Below are 13,644 nucleotides of genomic sequence, written 5' to 3'. Positions count from 1 at the left end.
GGAGCCTCTCCATCCACAGGACTACCCTGCAAAGAATGACCCACTCTTTGCCACCTTCCTCCTTACAAAACTGAGGGGCCTTCAGCTCTGTCAGACACAGGAGCATGGATGGTACCTCTGTCCTGCTCTCTGCCACTTCGCCATTTCTGGGAATACCTATGTTATTGTGTCAACTAATACCTATAAAAAGACAGAGACGTAAATACAACTTTTATGATTTTTAAAACCAGTTGCAAGTCTCATGCAAACATAGAGCCTTGAAATGGTTGTTTTCAGTTCTTATGTGAGTTAACTTTAAATAACTATATTCTTTCTCCTGCCTGATTCACAGATAATGATATAACTCCGTTTCATGGCAGGCTGAAAATACATGGCCTATAAAAAGAAGGCAGGAAAGGGGACAGAGACATTCACGTTAATTTAAAAATGTAAAGCATTAGCTTACTGAAGTGCTTAACAGTGTTATGCAGTGATACATTTGAATCAGTGCTTTAAGATACTTTTTTCTTATGAAACATCATTCCACATTTAACTGTGTATTTGTGTAAGTGAAACTGGATGTCTGAGTGCCCCAGTCTATTCTGAAAATACAAACTCAATAATGTATTCAGCAAGCCTGACTGGAATTTCCTTGTCTTTCTATGGTCTGTACTAGACATGCTGAACTCCTCTTTGTCGTTTCATTAAGGAAATACCCTGTTTCCTAAAGACTGAGGAACAGATACTGAGGGTTAGATGCATCCTCATTATGAATGCCTTTCTGTGTGCCCTGCTTTAAATGGCTAAGCCTTGATTTTCAAAAACATGACTATTTGCTGCTCAGGTGAAGTAAGATTGGTTTACTAGAGCTAGATGGTCAAGCACTGAGAAGATCCTTTTGAAAGTTTGGGACTAAATTATTTGCTCATATCCACAGCATAGCTGAGTTTGAGCTCCCCATCTGCTTGGTTCGCTTTCTTCCCCACATTCGATGCTGCTACCCATGCAACTGGAGAATAGAAGCTAAAGTACGTCTTTGATTTTATGACGTCAATGGTAAAACTGTTAACTCTTATACAAGAAGGATTTCACCCATGAAAGTCATGTTATAAGTGTGGAAAATATAAAAATAAATGAGCAGTTGTATAGATTTAGAAATTTACAACACATATGTGCAATAAAAAATTGTTAAGCATTAAAAAGCAGGTGAACCCAAGGCTAGGAGTTTCTGTCAAAAATTACTCTGTCATGAAGGTTTTAAATCATAGCTTGAAAAATACTTTGAAATCTTATATCAGCTTTGGGGACTGGCTTTTTCTCCATCATGTCTCACTTTAAATGCCACCCCAAAAGCCAAGGAAGTACTGTAAAAGGAAAACTCACTTTGACAACCCTATGATTTTACCTCCTAATGCATTGTAATATCACTGCCATGGTAATTCATGTCTCTTGGAGTATAATCTGACGTGACACTAAAGGAGTTATTACTCTTCTGTCCATGGGGAAAAATCTATTTATAAATTTGAACTCAATATTGCTACATTCAGTGAGAAAAAAACCCAAAGCCCTAAAAAGCAAATAATCACAATGAAAAAGGAGAGATCATTTGCGCTGTCTCTTACTGCTTTGTGTCTTGACACACAATAACAAGTTTTCACTTAATAAAAACTATGCACATATAAATCTCCATCTTTTAAATGGGTATTCGAAATCCTACTCTGAAAACAATTTTCGGAACATTCTGGCAGGTACCATTTATACACTGAAGGGTTATACTAATGCCAGCCCCCAGAATTAAACAAGATTTACTACCAGTGTTGTCCCATGACATTCATCTCCTTAAAAGGGTTGAGTAGCAGCTCATCTTTGAGTCTGACCAGGATTGGGGGGATCTCTGTCTCAGATTCATTTGGATATTTGTTGTTCCGAGATTCTCTGTTGGGATGTCTGCTGAATTCCAAAAGTAAGTCTGGGTTTGTCATGCAGAACCATCAACAGGAAGCCCTCGGAACATAAAAGTAGGTGATGTCTATACCACGTCAGGAGGCAGAAGTAGCAGAGAGGTTAAACTTTCATTCCTCTTGAGATGGCAGGGTTTTGCTTTTCCCTATGGTTTTTCAGGGTGCTGTAGAGGAAACATCTCCACAGCAATACTTTTGAGGTAGGGAAATTATAGACAACAGCAAACTACCCTATCTGCCTCTTGAGATGCTAAATTCAAGTGCTGGACCCCAAGGACAGTGAGCTATCCTTACTGCTGGTGATGAGCTTCCTGGAAGACAACACGAGGCCCAGAAATTGTCAGCTACCATCAGCATGATTTAATACTAGATGATGGTGATTTTGGAGGTCCAAGGATACCATAAACAGATGCCAACATAGAGAAGCTTATGGAGAGTGGTGGCTAGTGAAGAGGGGCTGTGAATTGACTGCAGATAAATTGAAATTGTCACTTACTGGAGTTTTTGTGAAATCTCTTCACAGCTGTATGAAGGATTGGACATGACCTGGCAATGTACACTTGCAACCCAGAAGGCAAATCATATCTTGGGCTGCATCAAAAGAAGCATGGCCAGCATGTCAAGGGAGGTGATTCTGCCCCTCTGCTCTGCTCTGGTGAGACCCCGCTTGGAGTCCTGTGTCCAGCTCTGGACCCCTCAGTACAGGAAAGACATGGACCTGTTGGAGGGGGTCCAGAGGAGCCACAGAAATGATCAGAGGCTGGAACAGCTCTGCTGTGGGAACAGGCTGAGAGAGGTGGGGTTGCTCAGCCTGGAGAAGAGAGGCTCTAGGGAGACCTTATTGTGGCCTTTCAGTACTTAAATGGGGCCTATAAGAAAGATGAAGACAGACTTCAGCAGGGCCTGTTGCGAGAGGACAAGGGGCAATGGTTTTAAACTAATAGAAGGGAGATTTAGGCTGGACATGAGGAAGAAATTTTTTATAATGAGGGTGGTGAAACACTGGCCCAGGTTGCCCAGAGAGGTGGTAGATGCCCCATCCCTGGAGACATTCAAGGCCAGGCTGGACAGGGCTCTGAGCAACCTGATCTAGTTGAAGATGTGCCTGCTTATTGCAGGGGGTTGGACTAGATGACCTTTGAAGGTCCCTTCCAACCCAAACTATTCTGTGATTCTATTATATTTCTATAGATAAGGAAGAAAGTGATAATTCCACAGACATTGCTTTTTCCCCAGACAATGAATTTCAGAAGATATCAAACATGCCGTGAATGAGATATATATGTCTCACAGGCTTTATTAGGTATTAAACTAGCAGAGCTTGAGATGTATGTAAACATTGGGGAAAAACAGAAAGGTGACAGTTGTTATAAGAACATCATATTACAGTGTACCTAATCATTGTCTAGAAGATGAGCTTCCTAAAAACTTGAGGGTTGTAGGATAGGTCCCCCTGGTCAGGACAGCTGGAGTGATTTGACTTGGAACTCTGCCAATATAAACCATGGCATTAGCAATAATGTTGAACTATGCTTGGAAAACATGCTTGGCATTATCAGAGCTTTAGGAAGCAAGACAAGTTCTTTGCATTTAATTCCAAGTTCTGACACAGGAGTGCTCCCTATTAAAGACTTCAGAGGAATGTAAAAACCAACATATCCTTTTCATCATCCAAAAAAACCCTGATGAAGACTTGACGTAGTGTGCAGAGCAAATGCTTTGAAATAGATGTCAAAATACTCTACTTTAAAAGACCTGTAGAGGTCTTTTAAAGGTAGAGGAGAAGCAAACATGTTCAGTAATGTCATAAAGTTTATAGTCCTCTATACAGCTCATATTGTCCTCTATTTAGCCCTCTATAATGAAATGCCTTTTTTAAAAAGTTCAGTTATTACTTTTTTTGTGCCTTAGCTGCTGGTTCTTATTTCAAAGCTTTGTGTAGAGTCTCAGCATCCTCTTTCTTTTGTCTGTAAGAATCATAATACAGAAGCTGTTTCAGCATTCCCTCAGGGCACATGGTATTTAACATAGAAACCAGAATTCTGTGTCAAACAGCAAATGCCCAACTATTATTGGATATAATCAAAGCCTTAATGTGTACGTTTCCACTCTTCACATGCTCGGGCTTGTTACACTAATGCAGGGCACAGTCTAAGGCCACCTGTCTTGTTCCTTGGTATTAATACAGCCATCCCAAATTTCCTCAGGCTATCTAAAAGGGCTTTGCCAGTATGTCACCCTGACATCAGCTTGTACCGCATCAAACTACAAAGTTCAGCGTGTTGGACAGACAATAGCATTATCTCTTGATCAGACGCAAGAGAGACAAATTTGATTCAAAGGCCTAAGAATATTAAGTAGGACTGGTATTCCTAGGAGTATTTAATCAGCGTGTTACTTTTGCAGTGAGTGTGCTGAGATTAGGTACATTGCTGAGAATGTTCTTCTTTAGCCCAAGAGCTTGGAAACTTGTAATTATAGACATGTTAGGCTTACTTTTAAAAATCAGTAATTTTCTAGTCTCAAGGTTTTCAAGAAAGCTGATACTAAGTATGCTCTGACAAACCCTTACCTTCCTTTCTTATAGGCAGAGCTCTTTATGGCCATTTATTTGCTATTCAAAGGCATGATACATTAATTTTTAAAAGCAAATTCAAAAATGCATTCTTTGATGTTGCAAGGCTAATTTCCCCCAAAAAACTGGTAGGAGGAAGACTGGTCTCATTCTTCTTTCTTCCCACAAAATGTTTGCAGCATCTGGCATGTAATTTCCCCTTACAGAATAGTGATCTCATCTGTAGGATCAGGGTCGCTTTAACTCAACCAGACAGTTGCAGAGCATAAAAAAAAAAATCACGTTACATGTTTCTTTTCTATGTCTGAGGGAAGAAAAAGGGTTAGGATTAGGGTTAAGTTAGGGTTAGAGTTAGGTTTAGGCTTAGGTTAGGGTTAGGGTTAAGTAGGGGAAGAAAGAAGAATGAGACCAGTCTTCCTCCTACCAGTTTTTTGGGGGAAATTAGCCTTGCAACATCAAAAAAAATTCCTGGATACAATGACTGTTGCTACAGACTTAAAAAAGATATAACTTTTTATAATTCAATATATCTGTACAGACTTCTGCTTGAATATATACATTCATTCACCAGGCTCGATGTCATGCTTACAGGTTTGTATCTCTCAGGAGAGAAATCCAGAACTGCTATATAATTCTCCAGGAACAGAGAAAACTTCCCATAACAGTGTTTTGTTGTGGATAATACTTTACAATGCTGTTTCTGAAACAGTCTACATCTTGGTGGCTTATAAAAAAAAGGCTGCATTATCCCAATGTGTTCCATTAATGAAAAGGCTATGGAAAACAGAAAAAAAAAAAACCACAAACCAGCCTTCCTGTGAAATTCCTGAAATACCCTAGTGCTATTTGTAATTACATTTGTAATTAAATTTTGGGTAACTATAATGACCATGTGATAATATGTTGGTTTCTTTTTTTTTTTCTTTTCTTTTTTTTATCTCCAGTATCCTGTCACATTTAATTGCTTGAAGGAGAAATAGAAATAGCTGGTGAATTGTAGAAGTCTGCATTTTCACAGGAGAATCCAAGACTGTTCATTTATGTTTATAATTTATAGAGCGATGTTGTTCTGTAATGGTGTGATCTCTACATTCCTGGTGAACCAAACAGCAAAGATCTAGTTAATAAACTCAAAATGTAAAAACAGGGTCTCAGTAAAGGAAAATTCTCTGTCTTTTGAGACTATCAAACAAAAGGATATTAGTAAACATGTTTTAAGTAATGTGTTATACTTGTTCATCTTTGCTTCTGAGATTATTTGGGAGGAATAAACAAAGGGTATGTTTCTCTCGGGATTTGAATGAAGACTTTAGTATGTTCTGCACTGAATTATTTTTTTTTAAATTTTATTTTCTGAAGCAGCATGTCACTCTGCTACCAGTGGTATAATACTGTGTGGCTGGCGGGATGTGATTCTGGGCCCCAAACAGGGGCTGAAGCAGAAGCTGAAATCTCACTGTACTGAGGCCACTCGGGCACATTTTGGCCTGTACCAACAAGCATCATCCCAGAAGATGCCTGTGCCCTGAGTGCATTTATCTCCCTTCTCACAGTTCAACTTCAGGACCAAAGAACAGATCTGGCGGTTTTCTGGTCCAGAGGCAGCCGCTAAAACTTCCCAAGTTTTTTACCTACGTACAGTTCTACTTTCCATCTGTTTGCCACCAGAGGCCACTGCTCACATCAGCTGTATAAAGCCTTGCCTGATACTCAGATCTGGAAAATATTTATAGCCACTTTCTCCCTGTTTAATTTTTAACTGGAGCTTTACTTGAATGAGGACTAAATAAAAATGACTAAGGACTTTCACAGTCTGAGGTTCGAGCCTGTTTCCAGAGGGTCCTTTGAGAGCCTTTCCAATTATTTGCCTTCAGCTGGGCTCCTGAGTTTACCTATTAATCTTTCTTCATAAATAAATCACTAACCCTTTTTTGTTACTGGTCCTCCAATTTTTCTATACTTCCCTGGTAATGAATTTAATGCAATATTCTTCATGTGGTGTTACAAGCATAATGAGCAGATGGAATTGCTAGGATTACAGCTGAAACAGCTTAAATGCAACTGTTCATCTTCTTTTGTAACAACAGAATTAATGAACACAAAGATTAACTTCTCACTAATTTTCATTCTGCTCTTTTTCTTCAAACAGCCATTCCCAATGGGTTATTCTGTTGGAAAAGCAAGGGTTCCAAGGAGGATTTACAGAGAAGGGATGAGGTGGGAGCAAATGAGAGACACTAACGGAGCCCATTCATCCCAACTGCTTCCAGGTCTGGATAGATAATAAGAGACTGTAAACCCTGACTTTTGGGTTTGTGTAAGGCACTCTGATACAAAGGGCTTGTGAATAATAGACAAACTGAGAAGAGTGGTGAGATCTTGTTGATTGATGCTGTCACGCAGCAATGGGCATAGAAGTCAGGAGGATTTTAAATCCATTGGGTTTTAATGACACTATGGCCTTTTCTCTGTGACTAGCTTCCATCCTTTATAAAGCATCTGGAGAATGGAAGTAGTTCTGACAAGAGGGATATGGCAGCTCTGAACTTAATAAAAAGTTAAAATACTCACTTTACACTGTGCTGGGTCACACATCTAGTATGGGTCAGAAGATACTCATGGAAAATGAGTGCACGATAAGAGCCAAATTGCTCAAACCATGGGATTTCCTTAGACATATGAGAGAGAGTAAAATAAAGAAAAAAGCTCCCTTTGGGGTCCTTGCACAGAGTGAAAATTAAGTTTTTCAGATTGAAATGCCAGAGACCTTATGGACTGGTAGAAATGTGCTGTGGTTCTGGATTGATACAGTGCTGCAGCTCCTTAGGAAATGTGTTAGACCTTCAGCAATCGCTGCAGGCCAGGACTTTGTCATTATCTGAGAAATAAAATTATAGGATGCTTTTTCAAAACTTAGAGGATTTTTCACTCTTGATTGCATGCAGCAATTCTTTTGTGACCCTGAAACCAGAACCAGTTTTCTTTATCGACATGTTTGCTCCCCTTTTGTTGATACACAACAATCTTTACAGGTAGTGAGTTGTGTGCTCTTGTTTTTGTAGGGCTACTTCCTAGATTTTGGTTGCTGTAGTTTTTGCAATGAACTTTTTATTTCTTCTGAAGCATAATATTTGACATGATGTATAGCAAATAGAGTGAGATAAAGTAGAAGGGCTGGAGCGCTAACATTTGCAACTTAGCTGAGATTTCTCTCATAAGTGATGGAAGAGTTTGGGCTGGTGACCGCCATGTGTAGGGTTCTCCTCCCAGCATCTCCAGTCACACAGCGCTCTGGGGCAGCCCCAACAGAGCAGGCAGAGCTGGAGGTATGAAGGGCAACACAGGCAAATCTGGGTGCTACCTTGAACTGGAAGCTGAAAAATTTTAGAAGATGCCAAATTACAGAGGAATGGGGGAAGATATGTGAGCACTGAAAAGAAAAATAGGTCCTTTCTTTCTGGGGATGCAGGAAGAAACCGTATAAAATGCATCTAAAGCAAAGTGAAGGAAGGCAGACTTTCCATAGCAGTTTTTTAAGTTAAAAAAAACCCCAGCACTTGAAATTTCCGCTCTTAATAAGCAACGCTGTCTCATATGAGCTCATTTAGAAAGCAGCTGCTGGCTAGAGTTTTGATTAGTAATTATGGGCAAGTTTCCTTTCCACTACAGCTTTCCAGGGAGAAAGGCAAAACACTGATTGAATCCACTAGTAAATCCCACACCTTATGAAGCTAGTAATGAATCATGATTTCTATTTTATTGTATTACCGCTACTTGCACAGTGCTCATAATGCCTCAAATGGTAATGATGCACATATTCTACACAGTGAGATCTTTGGAACCAGAAGTATTTATTCAATAATAATATGGTTTGAGAAAAACTTGTTTTTAAGATAGAAAACAGAGAGACTTCTTTATTGGTATGTTGCAAAGCTTTTCTAACAAATAAAGAAATAATTTTACACTTTCCTGCTCCTTTGTGTATGAGTCTGTTCATGTAACAGCTATTCAGAGAATAACACAAATTTGTTTACATTGATGTGATAGATTTTAAAATCTCAAGCTCTTCTCACATATTTAGTTTTAATTTAAGGGAGCTGTTCCCATGGGGCACACTTGCTTGGTGACATACTTGTGGTTTTGGTTCTAATAAAGGATGGAGTTTGATGCATTCTGATTTGTTTTGCTCACAGGTGAAAGTGCTTACAGGAGAGCCCCTGGATTCTTCAACACAATAGCAACAGACACTTATATTCGGACTGTCTTTCTAGTTACAAATGAAGGTATAGTCAGCGATTTCAGAGCCCAGTTAGGATTTTATGATTGTTGATTGGAATAAATATTTGAATTTGTCATTTATTGAATCTGATATTGAATTAATGAAAGACAATATGCATGCAAACATACCAGGTCATTCTTCCACAATAAGTTTCACAGTAGAACTCAAATTTCACCTCTGTGTTTTGAACTGTGCCAATGTATTTCACTGCTACTAATTTTGAAAGAAGAAGGTGTTTATGAAAAAGGATTTTTCAGTGGTTGTAAAACCAACCCAGTGGGATTCAGGATGTTTACCCTCCAACATAGTACTGATCAGGAACAAAACAGGAATTTTCTTCTTTCCTCGTGATCATGTTTCCTTTTTAGTTATTGCCATTAAGACCTTGATATGTTGATATATGACCTATATTGCTATTCTGCCTCTTGATGAACCACATTAGGTTGGAGCTGAGACTACAGACTATGGTCAGATGGGCCAAATGTTATCGCAGCCAATTTGTGCCTCTGTCAACCTTCACCTACGTGAAGCTGGACACCCAGCTGTCCAAACGCTCATCCGCTGCTGTGCAAAGTCAGTTTAGTTTAGCAGCTTTCAGCAGCAGTTTAGGCTAAATTGCCCGTTTTTGCAATGACACAGATGAAGTGTGTTCATCTGAAATATTGTGAGGCAAGCAGACAGAACAGTTTGGATATGATACCTTCCTAAATTCTTTCACCTTAAAGAGAATTTCTGATCAGTTACCTATGCTCAGGGCATTTTGGCTCTCTTTCTGACTTGTCACAGGACTTAAGGGAGAAATCCAGATTCATTTGAAACATCTATGAGAACAGCAGTTTTAAAAGAGGTATTGAATATACTGTATTTATACCTTCTGTTATGCAAGCATTATTTTCCTTCATTCTGATATCAGAGGTGAAAACTATCTTCAGAGAATGAAATACCACCTGAAGGTAAATTACACAACTTCTTATTAATGCTGCTCTATCAGGGCATCCAAATCACTGCTAAGCAATCTAGTAAGTGGAGGAAATGGTGAGTCATTATTAAATTTATGAGAAGCTGGTTCATAAATCCTATATAATCACTTTTTCTGAGCTGACTTGGGAAAATCCTTTAAAGCTGCCTCATTCTATTTGGCATCCCCAGCAGCCCAGTGTGACAAGAAAGATTTACCTTTCCCCAGACAACTTCCCAGAGCCCTTGCTTTTCAGCTGACAGTCAGGAAAGAGCTTGTAGCAGTGCATTTCAAATTAGAGTCAGATTTAAAGTATTCGAAGGCACCTGAATTTAAGCAGAGATTAGGCACATAAAACCAAAATTACAACTCGTACTCCCTCTGTAATTCCCTTATTCTTGAATTATTGAAACACCCTGGGTGCCTAGTTTATTTATTTCAAAGCTTTCCATGTCTATGCACATGGACCTGATCTGAGCAGCCCAAAGCCCAGTGAGGATGAAGAGCTGCTGTGTTTTTCCTGACTTCCCCATGGTATCTGCTTCAGCAGCCCTCCTAGTTACCTAATCCCCTAGTAAGATTAAAGATTCATAGGTGGAAAGTAAAAGTAAAGGAGCAAGACCAAAGCCTGACGTTGCAGGCTGGTCCAGGGCAGTGAGGTCCCAGGGCCTCAGTGAACATCTTCTCTGATGGCTTCTTCAAGCCAGACCACCTCCTCAAGCCTCCCTACTGAGCTGCAGGCTCCAAGCTGGTGTGTGCACCCATCTCCAAAGAGGAGAAGGGTTTCGGACCACGGGTGGCCCGTAAAGAGTCCTGTGGGTGCTCCTCGCCAGCCGCCTCCTCAGGCTCTTGGCGTCACATGTGGCCTGGCTTCAATTCCTGGTGGCAGCATCTGCCTCAAAACAAGGGCAGGGCTCCGGGTTCAGTTTCAATGCCCCAAATACAGGGTGCCGGAGCCTGGATCCAGCTTGAGCTCTCAGCCGTCAGGTCTCTGGAGCAGGAGCGGGGTCTGGGACTCGCAGAGCCTCACATCTGCGACTGAGTTTCTCCTGAGTTGAAACCAAAGTCTGGGAAGCCAGAAGCTGTAGAAGTGTGCCAAGAGGCAATTATTTTATGTCATCCTTTTGAAAGATTAAGATGTATTTTTCATCTTAGAATTGCTGAATGAGAGGTACATCTTTGACTTCCCATAGCTTTGAAATTTTTCCCAGTTTCAGGCCAGAATTCATTACCTTGTGAATTTTGGGTGTTTCGACATTTTTGATGACCATGCCTCATGTTTTTCCTAAGACCCTTAGCTAATCAGCAGACCTACCAGGGTATGCACCTGAATTATACTGTACTTGTATTTTATATCAGTGATGACTGGTGCAGAATCAAAAAAGCCTAATTGGGATTAAATATTGATATAAAATAGAGAACAGAGTAAACAACAGAAGCCTAAATATGTTGGAATGACTGTGTTACCTAACCCACATTAGTTCTGTGTTAGTGTACTGTGAAAACCATGGTAACACTTATCCCTAATACTGACTTGTTCCTGCTTGGCTGCCTTCGCAGTATCTGTGTGTCCCTCTTTTACTCCATTCTCATCCTTGACTTTATGGATTCCTCCTTGTCACTGAGTTTATATATAAGGGTTTTCCTTCCTCTTTGATTTAAAATAGTGGTTATAAGAGCTCAGCAGCTGCCAGGGTTTTTCTTTTATTTAAGTCGTCAGACTCACTTTGTTATATTAATAAATGAGAGACAGTTTTCTTCAAAATACTTCCCTCAGACTTCTGCTAGCTCAGAGACGATTTCTTCCAAAATTTGCAAGGATTGTGAAGATGAACAAAACTCATAATTGCTCAGTTCTCTGTAAGTATACCAGATCTCTGCTTGAAACCTGATGACCAGCTAAACCATACATTTAATGCAGAGCAGATTTTATTTGAAGGTGCTTCTTATAGATTTCATTACCCTCTGCTACAGTATTATTAGAGAATAAGGTCTGGCTTATTATTGTCTTCCAAAAGAAGAATTTATTACTGGAGGTTTTTCTTGTTTTCATTGACATAACCAAGTAATAACTAGCAATTGATGCCTGAGAAGAAAGTTACTAATGCAGGAATTTTACAAATAACAGATCAAAAGCAATTTAGGAATAAGTTATGCAAAACTACTCCCGAAGTTTTGGGGTTGTTTTGTGTAGTTTGTTTGTTTGGGGGTGGATGTGTGTTTGTTTTCCTTGATTATTATTGAAAATAGTATCCTATATTTCTTCTTATTCAGCTTTCATTCTGTTTGGATTGCTTTTGTAGCATGTTGATTTCATTTTTCAACTTTTTTTTTTAATTTCCTTTGCAGGAACTCTGAAGAGTTCATCCTTTAAAACAGCTGACACGACAGAACACCAGCAGTGTGCACATATAGATTATTAGGACCTTAAATAACTTCCATGTTGAGTTCAGTGATCTGAATTTTTATCCCGCAAATGTAAATGCCATGTTCAATTTTATTTTCTGCTACTGCAATGCAAATATGAATATTGCCATTATCTGTAAATCAAAAAAGATCTGGCAAGACAACACTGCTCCTGGGCTTGACAGTGATGGCAGTGTTTCAGCTTCCATTAAACAAATGGGAAAAGACTTTAAAAATTAAAGACCAAGTTGAATATTTCATGGTGACTTTGCTAAATGGGACTGGTCTCTCTCTTCCAGAGAGCTGTACAGAAAGTGACCTCTCGTGGAAGGCAGAGATGTGCTGCGTGCGGGATGTTGGTCTGCAGGTGCGCAGGGACTGCAGTGCTGCTCAGGCAAGGCTGGGGGAGTGCAGCCCTGAAGATCTGAAACCCAGACCTCGGAAAGGACAAGCACCATAAAAAGACTGGAAAAGCGCTGCTGCTCCTCAGCACCTGGCCTTGTTTTCGTGCAACTGCAAGGAAATCTTCAGATATCCTCCACTTCCCTCCCTAGACCTTGAGAAGCTGACCTGTGCATGGGTTTAGGTACAAATTGAGAAAATTAACAGATAATGCCAGGATTTTTTGTTCCATTCCCATGATAAATAAAGATTCCCAGTTTTCAGGTGCCTCTTCGTAATTTCTTCCCCGCATTGGGGGGCATTAACTGTTTGATGCCCAGTTCTCTGATGCAATGAGCTCGTGTGGTACTTTGGGGGTGTCTGAAAGGTGAAGGGGTGGCTGTGGATTGCAGGTGTCTGGGGCCTAGCAGCACACGCTGTGCTTTGCTTAGCACTGGGGAAGACAAATAATGATAAAAAGAAGTCAGAGCTGCAGATGCACCTGTACAGTCAGTCTGCCAAGTGGAGGATGTGTCAGTGGTTGATGAGACCTGGAAACAGAGATGTTGCTTGTTCAAGAAAGCTGAGGGGAGCCCAGTGAGGAACAAGGTGATGCTGTTCAGCCCATGATCCCTCCTGGGCCACTCCACAGTGCAGAGGACACTGGATGAACTGAGGCATCTCTGCTTTGTAAACCTAAGTAGCCATAGTAAAGCAGTTGCTGTGCCTTATATCCCATTTTGCTTTCCGTGTGGACTGTAGAAGCTCCATCACAAAATAAATAGCCCAGCAAAAATCTTCCGGAAGGCTAAGTGTTAATGGCGTTTTGAGGATGTTCACATTTTTTTCTTTCTTATGCACTTTCATATGTATGCAAGCTTGTACTGGAACTGATCCCCTAGAAAAGGGCTTATTGCTAAAACATTCTACGTAATATTTGGTAAAATTTTATAAAATGCAGCTCATAAAGTGCTGCAGAATGTCTTATATGATACAAAGCTGTGAAGTGCAGCTCATAAAATACCCTGAAACCTGTATCTTGAAGCAGAGGATAGATCAAATGCTGCAGCAAATGAATTTGTATGACACCTGGCTTTCACAGTGA

Source organism: Streptopelia decaocto (genome assembly GCF_964273445.1).
Source record: "Streptopelia decaocto genome assembly, chromosome: 1".
Lineage (NCBI taxonomy): Eukaryota > Metazoa > Chordata > Aves > Columbiformes > Columbidae > Streptopelia > Streptopelia decaocto.
The sequence above is the reverse complement of the archived record's forward strand: the minus strand, read 5'-3'. Positions refer to the sequence as shown.